The sequence below is a fragment of the Sinocyclocheilus rhinocerous genome, unplaced genomic scaffold, assembly GCF_001515625.1.
Source record: "Sinocyclocheilus rhinocerous isolate Xijiao unplaced genomic scaffold, SAMN03320098_v1.1 scaffold375, whole genome shotgun sequence".
NCBI classification, from domain to species: domain Eukaryota; kingdom Metazoa; phylum Chordata; class Actinopteri; order Cypriniformes; family Cyprinidae; genus Sinocyclocheilus; species Sinocyclocheilus rhinocerous.
In genome coordinates this window covers 55,395-71,260 of record NW_015630043.1, presented here as the reverse complement: position 1 = coordinate 71,260, position 15,866 = coordinate 55,395, and the positions used below count along the sequence as shown (strand labels likewise).

At 35.4% G+C, this 15,866-nt stretch overlaps 1 long non-coding RNA gene across 1 annotated transcript in view; it reads right to left on the bottom strand.

Moving 5' to 3' along the window:
* Positions 1-4,407, bottom strand: part of LOC107739902 (uncharacterized) — a 9,618-nt gene extending 5,211 nt beyond the window's left edge. The window contains exon 1 of the long non-coding RNA XR_001640042.1: positions 4,331-4,407. This is a non-coding gene — a long non-coding RNA (uncharacterized LOC107739902). The remainder of the gene's footprint in view (positions 1-4,330) is intronic.
* Between the last annotated feature and the right edge of the window lie 11,459 nt (positions 4,408-15,866).

Genomic DNA, 15,866 nt, shown 5'->3' with positions numbered 1-15,866 from the left:
TAAAAGTTTCCCAGAAACGTTTGACGGTGGCTTCATCCTCTAGTTTTTCTACTTTTCAAAGGCCATTTATTTATCGATTTTGCTGTCTTGCTGTTGTTCCAGACCCAGACTTTCAATATTAAACCATTAAAATCCAAACACTACCGTTCAAAAGTTTTAATGTTTTAATGTTTTTTGAGAGGTATGGAAAATATTATTAAGATTTAAAATAATTGTTTTCTATTTTAATATATTTTAAAATGCAATTTATTCCTGTGATTGCTGAATTTTCAGCATCATTACTCCAGTCTTCAGTGTCACATGATCCTTTAGAAATCATTCTAATATGCTGATTTGTACTTAAGAAACATTCTTATTTCTTATTATAATAAATGTCAGTATTGTTGTTTATATATATATATATATATATATATATATATATATAGTATATAATGATATATGATATATCAATGATAATGATATATAAAGTATCATTTATATATATAATACTTATTTAATTAGCCTAGCAAGTCATAGGAGTCTTTTTGTTCTAAAAATGTTTAAAATATAATTTATTTTCTTAGAAATTTGACAAAAAAAAGGCTGGCTTCTCTTGTGATGCATACATGTTCACTGTTTTAGGAGAATTTATTTTCTAAAGAGTCAATTTTTCCAAAGGTGCCCTGTTTACAAAACACCAATTCATGCATAGGGATGACGAATGAATATAGGACAATATTTGCAGAGGCTAATGTCAATATACAGTATGTAAATGTACTGAGATATCGCTGCTGATATACTTGGTAACCCTTCAGAGTCTCCATAAATAGATAGATAAATACATAAACGGAGAGATGCTTTCTTGTTTCCTCAAGCACACAGAAGACGCATAATGACAACTGATGGGTTTCCATAGAAACCACCCTCATATGTTTAAATTCCAACAGCAGTGGCAAAAACTAGATGTGCATTACATGCAAACAGCAAAATTGTTGCAGGTATTCAAAAACAGGGTCATAGTTTGTTCGAACACTGAGGCCTGCTAAAATTGCTCCCTGATTTTCAATAAATTGCTTTGAAGCTGAGAGCAGACGAAATGCATTCAAGGCCAGCATGCTATACATTTTAATCATGCTCAATTAGAGTATGCAAATCTCAGGTTTACTATCTTATTAGAGTTAACACTCTTGTGACTCTGTGCAGGATTACAGCACTAGAAGACAATTTTAAAGACATTACACCCAGCTCCTTTGGCTCAGATCATCAAGCAGAAGAGAGCCAACACCAACGGACCACAGAAAATAAATGTGTTGTACTAAAGAGTAGGGCTGTGCAATATATCGAAATTATGCTCAGCAACAGCTGAGTAAAACTGTTTCATGTGAGCATGTGGCACTTTAAGCATTATCGTATCGCATATCGAATATCGCATTATTTAATGAGTTATCGCATATCGCATTTTTCTTCAATATCGCACAGCCCTACTAAAGAGCTACAGTAGCATGGTCATCTGGAGTTGCCCTACTATTATGAGCTCCATCAGTTCTCTGACTCTGTGGTCAATCACCTGGCAGTAGAACGTACATTGTTGTTAGCACTTCCTGAAGGGCCAGCATATGTGAATGCAAATATGAATAACTAGAGGATTTTCTTTTTTACTCTGCTAAAGCATAGTGACAGATGTGAGAGTGATGTAGAGTTAGAACCTGCTTAGTTCACCCAAAAATGAAAATTATGTTATCATTTACGCACCCTCATGTTGTTCCAAACCTGTATGAGTATCTTTCTTCTGTTGAAAATGAAAGAAGACATTTTGAAGAATGTTGGTAAGCGAACTGTTGACAGTAGCCACTGACTTCCACACAGTATGGAGAAAAAGAAAAAAAAACACTATGGAGGTCAATGGCTACTTGAGAGTGAGTACATGATGACAGAATTCTCATTTTGGGGTGAACTATCCCTTTAATTAGTATACCATAGGTTTATACTAACTATAGTAACTGACTCAATAAGCTCTGACTAGTAATGGATCACATATATGTAATATATACAGTGAAATACACTGTTATTATTATTATTATTATTTTGTATTGAACGAAGACTCAAGGCTCAACAAGGCTGCATTTTTGATTAAAAATACAGTAAAATTGTGAAATATTATTACAATTTAAAATAACTATCTTCTATATTAATATATGTTAAGATGTAATTTATTGAATTTTCAGCAGCAGCCATTACTCCAGTCTTCAGTGTCACATGATCCTTCAGAAATATGCTGATTTGGTGACTATTCTTATTTTAATAAATGTTGAAAACAGTTTTTGGTGAATATATATATATATATATATATATATATATTCAACATAAGTGACTGTGTAAATGTGATTTAAGCTATGTTCTTTGAAATTTAATGTAGAATTTAATCCGTTTATTTCTGGGCAACAATGGTTCTGATTAAGCAGACCCAACAGCCATAAGTTCTAATCAGCTCAGAGCAAAGTCTAATTTTCTTTATATATTTACACCCTACAAACGATTCTATGCCTTTCTAAACAAAGGCAAATGTTTTGAAATATTGTTTTTCTGGGTTCTCAGCGAGAGAAGCCAGTTATGATTAACCATTATGTGTTTAATTGGTTCTTGACTGAACAAATGATATGTTTACCCTATAATTACAGATCAGAATGAAATCCCAGCTAAATAATTGTGCATTTACTCAACCAGTGTTTACCAGCTTTGCATTTTTTTTCCCCACAGAGTTAAAGGACATATCCAATGAACTAATTCAATTTTTACATTTATATTGATTGATGCAATGAAAATGACAGTAGATGTCTGCAGGGGCGTCATGCACTCATTATTTTTGAGGGGGCACGTCATGTGACACACAGCAGCCACAACAGAACTTAGATTTTATTTATTTTTTCCTTTTTATTCGAAACATCCCCAAACGCATTAACTATATCATGAATATCTTACAGATTCGTACACACATTTGCACTTTGTTGTATCTGATGAGAGAATTCACCAGAAAGAGGTATTCATTCAGCGAGCGAGTGAAGAAAACACCAGCATTTTAGCGATGACTCATCTGAACACCTCTGATTGGTCATTGCATTCATAAGCTCAACAGCATCGTGTGTGATTGGTTAATGTGCAGTGCTGTAAAATCGCGTCTGTATCTGGCTCAGTGCCAGCCAGCGAAAGCAGATTTGGATTTAGCAGCTGATGATATGGTGCACTGAGCGTTCTAATCACGCCCGTGTGATTGTATTAAATATAGAAAATATTAATCGGTTATTTTTTGTCTTTTGGAAGCTGCATTCAAAATCCACTTGGCTCAAAAATCTGAGGGGGCACGTGCCCCCTCACTTTGAATGGGCATGACGCCTCTGGATGTCTGTGACTGTATAAATGAAATAGTGGCAGATGAATGTCAGTCAGACGTCCATGTTTGTTTCATTACGCATCAGTATGTCTAACTCAAGCTTGAGGGTCATGGGCTTTTAGGACAATAGAGTCTGCAAAAAAAATCATCATTCATCCATGAGCGATGTGTTTAAACTGAGGCATTTCCATTTAAACAAATCCTTCTTTTGGATATTTGGACGTGTAAAGTGTATGCATTGTATCATAGAACCAAATATTAATCAAACCAAACATTTTTTTTTTTTTTTTGTACATTTTAAAGACTCCCTGAAATCGGAGGTACTTAAATTGGCTGTAACTCCTAAATGGTAAATATTTTTGTGGAACCTCTTAACCCTGTATAGGACTAATTGTGAATTTACAGCTTAAAAAATAAATGACTTTATATTTTACATATATTTAGGAGTAAAATCATTTTCCAAAATTTGTTTTCTTCATCTGACCTTTGACCTTTTTTTTAGGGATCCGTCATTTATAACTGACGTTGTCCCATTAGCGTAAATTATTTTTGATAAATTGTCTGAAACTTCACACACAATCAAATGCTTTTTCACTATCTGATTTTTAATTTGGTAACACTTTATTTCGATAGTCCACTTTAGACATTCTATTAACTATAAGTAACTTTGTAACTACATGTCAACTACATGTCAACTAATTCTCATTAATTTGCAACTACATGTCTACTAACTCTCAGAGTAGACTGTTAGGGTAGGTTTAGGGTTAGTAGAATAAGTTGACAAAGTGTTAGAAGATATTAAGCAGACAGTCTACTAATACTCTACTAACTGTTAGTTGACATGTAGTTGCAAAGTTACTTACTGTTAATAGAATGTCTAAAGTGGACTATTGAAATAAAGTGTTACCTTATATTTTTTATAACTTGAATTTATATGTATTTTCTAGTCTAAAATTAGCTCACTGTGGAGCCTTGAGAGCATGTGACCTAACATGTGCTAATGTCTCCTTTACTACTTAGTTACCAAAAATGTGAAGCACATGGCCAATACATTTAAATTTTACTGCTTGAAGGGGATGTCATTTGACATCACTAAAATAACATTTTGTTGGTTGAACATTAATATTGTATTTTAAATGCAATTTTCTTAGCGTCATTTATAAATGGCGATATCCCATAGAGGGTTAAAATAAAGCTAAAAGTCTGCACTTCAATCACATCTTGATTGTTTTATTTCAAATCCATTGTTGTGGTGTATAAAGGCAAAAGCACAAAAACTCAGTCAGTGTTTGAATACTTCCGGACCTGACTGTACATATAGCATATGTATGGCCTTTCACACAAATGACACCCTAGTATTTATTACATCTCTTCAAATTACATTTTCTATTTGTTTGCTTATTTATCTTTACGGTTCACTGTGGGGAGTTTTGTTAACGGTAGCATTATCAGATTAATTTCCCATTAATATGTTAAACACCTCGATATTGACTTTGGCCTCAAGGTGGATAGGCAAACATCATTGTCCTCTAGACGTGCTTTACCAATAGTCCATCTTAAACTCCAGGATTTCTATTCCAGATTCTTTCTGGTCTCCATCCACAGAGACAAAATTAAGGTACGTTTAAACGACAATGATTGTACTAAAAACAGAAACGTTTTTCCTTTGCGTTTTTGAAAAGTTTCACAAACAGACAACAACATTGTTAAACAATCCCTGTTCAGAAGGATCTGCGAAATATACTAAAAACGCTGTATTACGCATGTCAGGCCAGTAGTTGGCGATATCACTTTGTAAACACTACGCATCTGCGTGTTACAGGGCTGCCAGGAAACCAGGCAAGGATCAGAAACCGAGAAAACAGACAAGGCAAGACTAGGCTAAGGCAGGGTAAACTAACGAGGGCTCTGTAGTGTAGCTATCAAATGATAAGCGCTAAACAATACTCGGCAGTTAGAAAGGAGTGAGATTGAGTGTTAAATAGTGAGTGAGTGATATGAAACAGCTGTGTGCAATCAGTGCTGTGTGCAATCAGTGCAATGAATGATGGGATATGTAGTCCGGGGTGATATGCAACAGTGTGTCGTGCGAGAGTCAATGAAAATGGAAAGGGTGACCTCTGATGGCTAGCAGACGGAAGTTCATGGACCGGATACGTAACACTGCGCACATATGCATTTCTATAGACTGAACACGTAATACACATAGGCATGACATCACTGTTTTCACATATTCGTTTTTGTAGTTTACACAGAGGCAATAACGGTATCGTTTTCAAAAGCTTGCACTTAAAAACCCATTTTCAAAAGTTGGCATTTTCAGACTCCTAAAACGGCACTGTTATGTAAATGAACGGCCAAAACACATAAAAAGTTTTAAATTTTTAATTGAAAATGGTGTCGTGTAAACACCCCTGTAAAACTAAATGGAGATACTGAACTATGCAAGTAGAGCTGAGTGGATCGCTCACAAATTGTAGTCCTTTACTGATTACAGCTTACATGATGAGAACTGTTAGTAATGTAATCTGGGTTACTCGTTTTAGGTAATGTATTCTTACTAGTTTTTAGATTACTTTTAGATTACTTTTTATCTAACTTGTTTTAAACTTGAACCATATGGCCATGAGCCATATTGATATAAAAAAACAAAAACAAAGAGAAAGAAAATATATTCCATTTTTTGATCTCAACATGAAGTGAAGTGAATATTTTTTTTGTATGCAAAATGGACAAAGTAACTTAAATACACCCAAACAAACTGAATCTAATCAAACTTTAATCAAAATGAGAATTAAAACTATACTGCATATTCATATAATTAACAAGAATCTGCTTCACTGGTGTCTTTGTCCTTGAGCAAGAGCAAGAAAACTAACCCGAATGTTTTTCTCTAGTGACTAAATTAGCACAATCTACTTACAGAAAGGCACTTCAAGGTCATTGGTTATCAGACACTCAAGCTTTCCACCTACACACAAAACAATGCCAGCATTTCCTCTCCCATGTGCATTCAGGTGCCCAGGGGACCTGCGAGACTCTGTACTCTTCAGGTGGAACAAACCCGACTGCTCCTTGCGCATAAATCCTTTTAGTGTTCATTCATGGCTCGACAGGCTCGACATGTTGTGCAACTGCGATACATGCAACCTTTCTTTCAGCTCAGGATGTACTTGGAGATCCAGCTTGACGTGAATCAAAAGATTTTAATTCCTTTAAGCCACATATACATTTTGATGCTCGCTTTTACAGTATACAACCACCCGAAGAATGTCAACTAAGAGGACTGGAATAAAATAAGGACATTTACTAAGGTAATAGATCATATTTATACTCCGGCTTGTCAAGGAAATCAACAGGATGTAATCGCCTGAAGTCATGGAAGATTTTAGGAGACAAATTATCTTTCATAATGATGCTCAACTTCAAGAGAATATCAATTACTGTCCCTTGATGTGTCAGGACAGTCAAGCTGATGAGTTTGTGGCTGCTGATATGAGAAAGCATTATAGATCGGGTCATCATGTTGGTGTATAATTAGCATGTGACTTTATGAGAGTGTGTTAAAGTTTAATGCCTATAATAAACTTAATATATGGGATAGTTTTCTTAATAAAAGGAAAGGAAATTATAAAAGCAAAAATAAAGGCATCATATAATGATAAATAAAAATGTCCTTGGTTAGAAACTATGAATAATGAACAATAAAAATACAAAAAAATATGCAGATAGATAGATAGATAGATAGATAGATAGCTATTCTATTTTAAAATTGTACTTGTATATGGCAATTTAGCTGAATAATTGAATAATCAATGATAGACAAAAGTGGACTTTTTGTTTACGTATGTTTACATATTTAATTGCCCATATTTTAATTGAGGATAAGTCATAATTGCAACATTATGAATGCAAATCGAATGCTTTCACTTAATTAGCCTATAGGTTTTAATGAAAAGCGAAGATGTTTGAAATGTATCTAATTCATGGAAATTGTGAATAATAACCCCATTAATTACATTACATATAAAATCTGCAACGTGGGGCCTTTTTTTATTCACAATAAAAAAAACTATCATTTTTACTACACAAATCTAAAACATTGATGTGTCCACAAATCCCTCAATCACAATTAGACACACAAAAAACGTTGATATTCTATAGCACAATGTCAAAGAACCATATTTTCCAGAGACACAAAATTAGATCAGTTAACTTTCAAACTGTTTTGACTGACTAAATCCCACAAATGTTGATATTCAGACGAAATGACAAAAGTATTGAGAATTGAGATACATATTAAAAAGGAAAAGCAAACCTCTCCGCAACAAGCTGCATTGTAGCATAAGATTTGTTCTGTAGTTTCATACATTTGTTTCTTCTAGCTAGCACCACTGAATAGTGTTGAAATTTGATGATAGGCGTAAGTTTTATGTTCAGCATCTTAAACCCTTCGATCTTGAGTCGTCAAACAGTCAGTTTTTATACAATTCTGGAAGTATTTTGTGACCTTTTCTAAGGCAGTTTTTTGAAAAGGACAGCTAGCATGCCGCAAATTTCTCATGAAGGTGAACAGCGACAGGTGACACAGACTAGCAGAGCTTTCGACGGTGTGAGCGTGTAAGTGCTGAGAAACTCCCCAAAAACCTAAAGCACTGACGTACACATGCTGTCAGGCCAAATGCCAAACAGTCTGCCAACTTCAACCGCACTGCACTCACGCTAACTCACACTTCAGCATGCTGGGAAAAGAAAAACAAGGCATTTTGGTCAATGGACCAAAATGTCACTTCAGAAAACAGGAAATATCCGTTTATTTCACCGAATATTTATGAGGTTATATCACATTAGATCTGATGTATGCCCTGTCGAGAGTTTGTAAGTGGATGCTATAAGCGTAAGGACGTCCTCGAACATAAAACAGCAAAAAGAAAGATTAATTGAGCAGAAACAACAGGATGCATAAACAGAGAAATTCAAACATGCTGAAGTCCTTTGACTATCAGGCATCAGTTCCCCACCGTCACACACATGACAGATATTCCAAGGACGTTTTAGTAGTTGTTTGACGGCATGTTAACAGAGGGTTGTGCGTCTGAAGAAACATCTTTGCTATGGTAATGCATCTTTCTTTTACAGAAACCATCTGAATAATAAACATCACTACATTTGAAAGTCAACTACAAGGTAGACTTGAGTACAAGGCGACGAATAAATATGCCAAATAATCAACGCAGTGACAAAACAACTGAATATATGCGAAAGTTTGGGAAGTTGCTGCAAGTGGCAATGCTACTAATAACTGCAGTTGTCCATAGAGTATCTGTGCTGTTTTTGCTAAACACCCATCTGTGAAAATACTGCAGTTGCTTTATGTTCCTAGTTTAAATGTTCATGATGTTAATGAATTTCTACCATTATTCCCTAAAGGAAGTGTGAATGAGATTTCATAAAAGAGCTTCACTGGTGGCCAACCAAGAAGCACTGCTTTGAAAGTGCAGCTTTTATGCAAGCCATTAATGTGAATGTCTTTGCCAGCCTGCTGATTTTTCACTGATCTATTAAAAATCGGCATCAGTATTCAGCACCATATGTAAGCTAGTGAATTAAGCAAGTGCAAACAAATCAGACTATGCATCAGCTATCTGGGTCATGCAAGAAAAACGAGTGCCTTTTGCTGTTTGATAAGGTGATTTCTTGTAAGTCTTTCTTGTAAGGTTTTATATATTATATGAGACAAAAGTGTTAATAATTAGTGATGGGACAATTGATACCGCAGCTCCGATGCAGTTTTCAAACCACTATTGTATCACACACTGTGCCGATGCTTGTATCGAAATGACAACACCACGTGATTGATGACGTTTGAAGCTTCGAACGTCATGCCAAAATGTCAGAAGCATCAGAAGGTCGGGACAGCTGGATTGAAAAAACTGGCGCTTCACGATCCCACCTGATGCATAAAATAATTATTCAGTCACTTTGAGCGCTGTCAGTAGGACATGTAATCATGTTTATAACTGGGGTCTCAGAGACCGCGAACACAACATAAGGGTATAACAGCTCACCCAAAATATTTTTTTTTTTCAGCTAATAATTGCAAGCTAAATGAAAACATTTTAATATGCACAAATATGTCTACAGAAATATATATATATAGTTCACTCAAAAATTAAAATCAGGCCATATAAACAGTAAATGAGTTTGTTTTTAAACAGAACCTATTTGGAGAAATGTAGCATGACTTGCTCACCAATGGATGCACTGCAGTGAATGGGTGCCGTCAGAATAAGAGTCCAAACACCTGATAAAAGCATCACAATAATCCACAAGTGATCCACACGACTACAGTCCACCAACAAGTCTTGTGAAAAGCTGCATGTTTGCAAGAAACAAATCCATCATGAAGATGTTTTACATTTAGACCGTTTTTTTTTTTTTTTTTGGCAAAATAGCAATCCATAATCCATAATAATGCTTTCTGAAGTGAAATAGTCCATCCCCTATTATCCTCCCACATCAAAACCCACCAACATATTAATTTAGAACTGTTCTCGACTGTTTTTTGCTTGTAAACAGTGCTTTATCTGTGCATATTTCCAAAGTCCCTTTCAAGGAAAGTCCGTTCACTAGGCCGCCATATTTGCAACACATCCAGGCAGCTCAAACAAGACCAAGTCCTATCTAAATGAATGGGGGAATCCTAAAATCTCAAAAACTGCTTGCTGACCTCGCGATTAAATTACATATTTCAAATCAGCAACAAAATCTGAAATGAACTGCCCCATGAATGTTGTTTCTTATGCTCAAATAGCATTTAAAAAGCTTATTTTTCAGGCTAGACCAGCCATTGCGCATGCGTAGTTCCAACCGCTTATGACAGCGGTTCCAACCGCTTATGATGTGCATGCACATCGGCTGCTCCAGCCTCGGCTTTCTATGGGAACCGGAGCACGGCCGCTGTGACTTTACAAATCAGCGATTGGCTCTTTCATTTAGAAGGCGGGACTATCCCGCCATATTGCGCGTTGCAGTTTCTCCCATTCATAGTATCCACCTTATTTTTCCGTAAGAGCGGGCGCGGCCATATGTAAATTTAATGTGTCTGGCTTCCAGTGTCATCCGCTTCCAGCTATTTTTAGCTGTACAAAACAGCTGGTTTTGCGCTTGATATTTCAAACTGGTATGTCTTACCATATTATTTGAATGTATTATCTAAATTATGAACACACTGGTTTGTAGTGCAAACAGTTTTGCCGTTTACTGCACTTTGTAATTCTTCTCGTTATTTCCCTACCATGCACATCGGCTGCTCCAGCCTCGGCTTTCTATGGGAACCGGAGCACGGCCGCTGTGACTTTACAAATCAGCGATTGGCTCTTTCATTTAGAAGGCGGGACTATCCCGCCATATTGCGCGTTGCAGTTTCTCCCATTCATAGTATCCACCTTATTTTTCCGTAAGAGCGGGCGCGGCCATATGTAAATTTAATGTGTCTGGCTTCCAGTGTCATCCGCTTCCAGCTATTTTTAGCTGTACAAAACAGCTGGTTTTGCGCTTGATATTTCAAACTGGTAAGTCTTACCATATTATTTGAATGTATTATCTAAATTATGAACACACTGGTTTGTATTGCAAACAGTTTTGCCGTTTACTGCACTTTGTAATTCTTCTCGTTATTTCCCTACAGCGGCTAATGAACCGGAAGTCTCGCACATTGACAGAAAACGGCTTACTTCCGCGTTGAAAAATAAGGTGGATAGGAGTGAACCGTCTTTGTATTTCTATATTCTTTGATATTTCTCTCCTGATTCAGACTGATTAAAACATCTTAATGGTAGATTTCTTAATTACAAACAAACAGGTTTTCACGTTATAAGTGTTGTGTGTATTATTGTGTTTTTATCAGCTGTTTGGATCATTTTGACGGCACCCATTAACTGCAGAGGATCTATTAGAGAGCATCTGAGATGCTATGAAACACATTATAAGTACAACACATAAAAAAGTTTTCGAAAAGGCATACAGAATATCTTCTAAGCAATTTGCCATTACTTTAAGCCTAAATCCTAAGAGAAGTAGACTGCCTATGCGTTCCCAAAATGAATTAGCTCTTTCATCAAAACAAATTCACAGTGTGGCCACTGGGAGAGAAAGAGGCATGTGCTCTCAATGAGCTCTTTAATCGCTAAACTGAGTTGAACATTCAAACACTTAATGTTACAAGTAGCCTCTGAAGTTGCTATTGCCGTGTTTGTGTTGATTAAATGTGCCTCTCTGCCTCGGAGACGGAAGGGCCAGGACGGAGGTAACAGCGCCTCATCTCTCATTGTGAGAAGTTTAGCGAAGTCGAGGTTGCTTTACCCACTTGCCCGGATAATCCCAGCTCAATTATTCACTTTTGCAACCTGAGGCAGGTAATATCAATGACTTGCGGGGGATTAGACTTTCCAATAAACAAGATGGAAAAAAGCTTGATAAAACACACCTGCTGTGAGCAGAAAACAACAACAGAAAAACACAGAGGTGTCTAAAATTAGCCCTACAAGTGTATACTACAATGAAGATGCTGCTATGACAAGACCACTTCATCTCACACAATGAGGTGTGGCAGAAATCTCAACTCATCGTTTTATTAACACTTGTCTATTATATATAAATAGAGTGAGTGTCTACTTGAAAGGATGGCTATTATGTCTGGATGTGGGAGGGACAGAAATGGAAATGGTTCACTTAGTATTTTTGTTTGTTTGCTGTGTTTATGTTGCCTTTAGTTTATTTCATTTTGTTTTATCCACCATGGGATAAAAGAATTCAGAATTTTGAGATATAAAGTCAGAATTACAAGATGTAATTCTCAGAATTCAAGGTTAATATGGTAATAATTGTGAGATTATTATTTTTTTTTTTAATCTTAAAATTCTGACTTTGTATCTCATGATTATGGTGGCCGAGAGAGCTCAACGCGCTGCAAATAGAAAAAACACCTGCAAATTAAGAAAACAACTTCATCAATTTGACAACACACGCGCTGCAAATGCTCACAACACAACCCAATAAAGAAACGCACTGCATTACAATGCAATACAATTCTTTATTTGGTTGTGTTGTGAGCATTTGCAGCACCTGCTGTCAAACTGATGAAGATGTTTTCTTGATTTGCTGGTGCTTTTTCTATTTGCATGTGTTTTCTGAAGTTGCAGCGCATTGAGCTCTCTCGGCCACCGTACATGATTCTATTTTTCTAAGAATTGCAAGATATAAAAGCACAATACTGAGAAAAAAGTCAGAATTGTGAGATATGTAACGTTAGAATCGCAAGATTAAAAAAGAAAGAATTATGAGATAAAAAGTCGCAATTACCTTTTTTTATTTCTTATTCCATGGCAGGAAAAAAATGTGAGCTGTAAACGCAGAATTTTTTTTTTAACTTTTATTATGCCGTAACAGAAACATGGATGAGCTGATATAATGAGCAGTAATTCAGATCATGTGATCCAACATGTCAGCGCTTATGAGGTGACCAGCTCCATGTAAAGTCTAATTGCATTTATTAGGTATGTAGTCTCATGTGAACAAACACAATTGAAAATTTTTCAAAAGTATTATTCATTATTTTTTTTTAAATTATAATAATAAAATACTGAGGAAAAACTGAGTGGATCTTTAAAACCTCATTAGCCAGATGTCACTTAATGCAGCTCACATTAATGTGGGTGTGTTCATATCCCTCTATCAGTAGATAAAGCACCCATGATGCATTGCTTCACAACATGCACTAATTAACAGCATGCATGTTTTAATGTTTCTGCAATGTCTCCGCAATGTTTAATTCTCACAAAATACACCTGTAATTTTAAAGCAATATTCAGTCAAAGCTCTGAATATTAAAGTATTTAGTCAAAGCTGTGAACATAGTCTGATAATTCAATAACGTGGTTTTAATCAAGATCTACAGAACCACTGGAGACCATTTTTAATGAACTGGACCTTGTTGGGGTGTAAGAGCTGTCTGAGAGGTCAAATGAGATAATGATTACCCATAATTCTCCTTAGCAAGGAACCTTTTCTTACTTATTTGGATGCCGTAAATAATCAAGCTAATTAAACTGACTGAGCTTGACCAGGGCACATTTATAAAAAAAAGTCTCTTTTCTCTTTAATAACAATACATGCATAATCATTTCTTAGACATTACAGAGGTCAAAAAGGTACCAACAAAAGTGATGCTGATATACAGTATGTATCTACACAGTCTTTACCTCTATGGTTTATTTTTAGACCAATTAACTTCCTCTGTTGTGTTGTGTTGTGTTGTATTCGGATTTACATAGGAAAGGAGTTCTGCTCTGCACAAAGGAGTGATGCATTCCGGTACTGCAGGGGTCTGAGATAATAAAGTACTTTGTTCACAGATGTCAGCTGGGAACCATGTGTTATGCACATAATATAGCATTATTTACCATTTCTGAAAACTCTCATGCTCCACAGAAGAAATATACATGTCTACATTCTTCAGTTAAACACTTCAACGCTGACAGAAAATGTAAAACATCTACAATATATTGGCCATAATTTATTGCAGCACACCACAGTGAGCCGCTATGAATATTTTAGAGCATTTGCAGATAAAAGTGTCACACAAAATAGAATGAACTAAAATTTGCATTGAGATTCCTATTAAGGGAAGAAAATGTAATGTTATTAATTGAATATTTTCACATTCTTGATTAATGCAATGAAAAATGTTATAAGATTGACGTTGTTTTCATACCTTTTGTTATTCCATTTTCTACTACACTCCAAAAAGTGGAAGAAAAACGTATTAACGATTATTATAATGATAATGAAAATGTACAGCACTTTATCCAGAAAAAAATATATTATTTGTCCTCTCATAGGGATTACATTCTCCTAGTTTCTAAATGATTCAAGGCCTTGTATGTGACATACATATATGCAAATTCAGACAACATGATGGGAAGCTGTGTGCAGCAGAAGCTGTGTGTGTCCTCTCACGCGTCCCCGAGTGTTTTAGCTCCGTCATTCAGGCTCCTTTGAATGCAGACATCTAATGTTAGCGTGAAAGACAGCAGATAAGCTGCGGCCATGTTTAAACGATTGTTTGCGTATTTTAATGAATTCTTGAGAGACGCCCTCTAGCTGGTGATTGATTGCACAAATGCAGTGCTTAATTTAACATGGCTTAGTAATTGCATCAGGTTCCCTGTGCACCAGCAGGAAAACTACTGACAGAGCAAGTCAATGAATGACACTGTACTGGATCCACTTTGGAAGGACACTGGATGAAAACCACAGAAGATATAAATGTTTATGTTCCTTGCAAAGGATCAAATCGATCAAGTGCGCATTTCAAGATCTGGGAATGATAAGTTACAATGACTGAAGTATTCACATGTGCTTGTTATAATAAACTTTTTACTGCTCTTTAACAGCCGTACTACTATATTTCTGCTTGTCCCATCATTCTTTACTCTTTTATCAAACCATGCTTTCCTTACTGAAATAATAAGAAGTTATGTAGCAGACATTTTATCCAAAAGCAACTTAGTGCACACTTATTACAGGAAAAATCCTGCTGGGGCAACATGGGATTAAGTGCCTTGCTCAAAGTCACAATAATGTTAGGTCATGGATCAACTCTTGTGGGGCTCTAAACTACAACTATTACCTCTCAGAGTTGAACCCACTACATGGGCAGCGAAAGCATTTTGGAAAAGTCTGGCAAGAAAATCCAAAAATCTTATTCCCCATTTTAACTTTAGCAAATACCACCATTAACACCTCTCATTAAAAGTCTGTACAGTATACTATACTATAAGAGAGAGAGAGAGAGAGAGAGAGAAATTAATTACTAAAAAGTGTTTTTTAATCTATTTTAAAAATGATAAAATTATATTATAATCTCATATTTTTTTATAATATAATATTTTAATCTTTATATCTTACAATTCAGATTTTTTTCCTAATATTTGTACATTTATATCTTGCAATTCTGAGAAAAAAAAGTCAGAATCGTGAGATATGAATCAGAATTGCATAACACAAAATTCAAAAATTTTTTTTTTTTTACTTTTTTTATATCTTGCAATTCTGACTTTTTCTCGTCTGAATTTCTAAAGTTTATGTTTCACATTTCTGACTTTCTATCTTAAAATGTGTACAAAATAAATTCTTCATGTTCTTTGTGTTTATTTTACTTTGTTGTTGACTATCAAGAGGTCAAAGTTTAGTAAATGATATTGATGATATTACATCATAACTCTAAGAGTAATTGCTGTTACAGGACTAATAATATTTTCTGGCCCTGAGACAAAAAAAACCCTAAATAAAACGAAACAAAAAAACAACAACGCAGCACAACAATGTTAAGTGATAAAGTTTAACAAACAGATATGCAATCATAAAAGTACTTCAAAAAGTATGTGTACTTAATGCTGGGTATATAAAGTGAAAGTGTGAGGCATTTTTCACAATG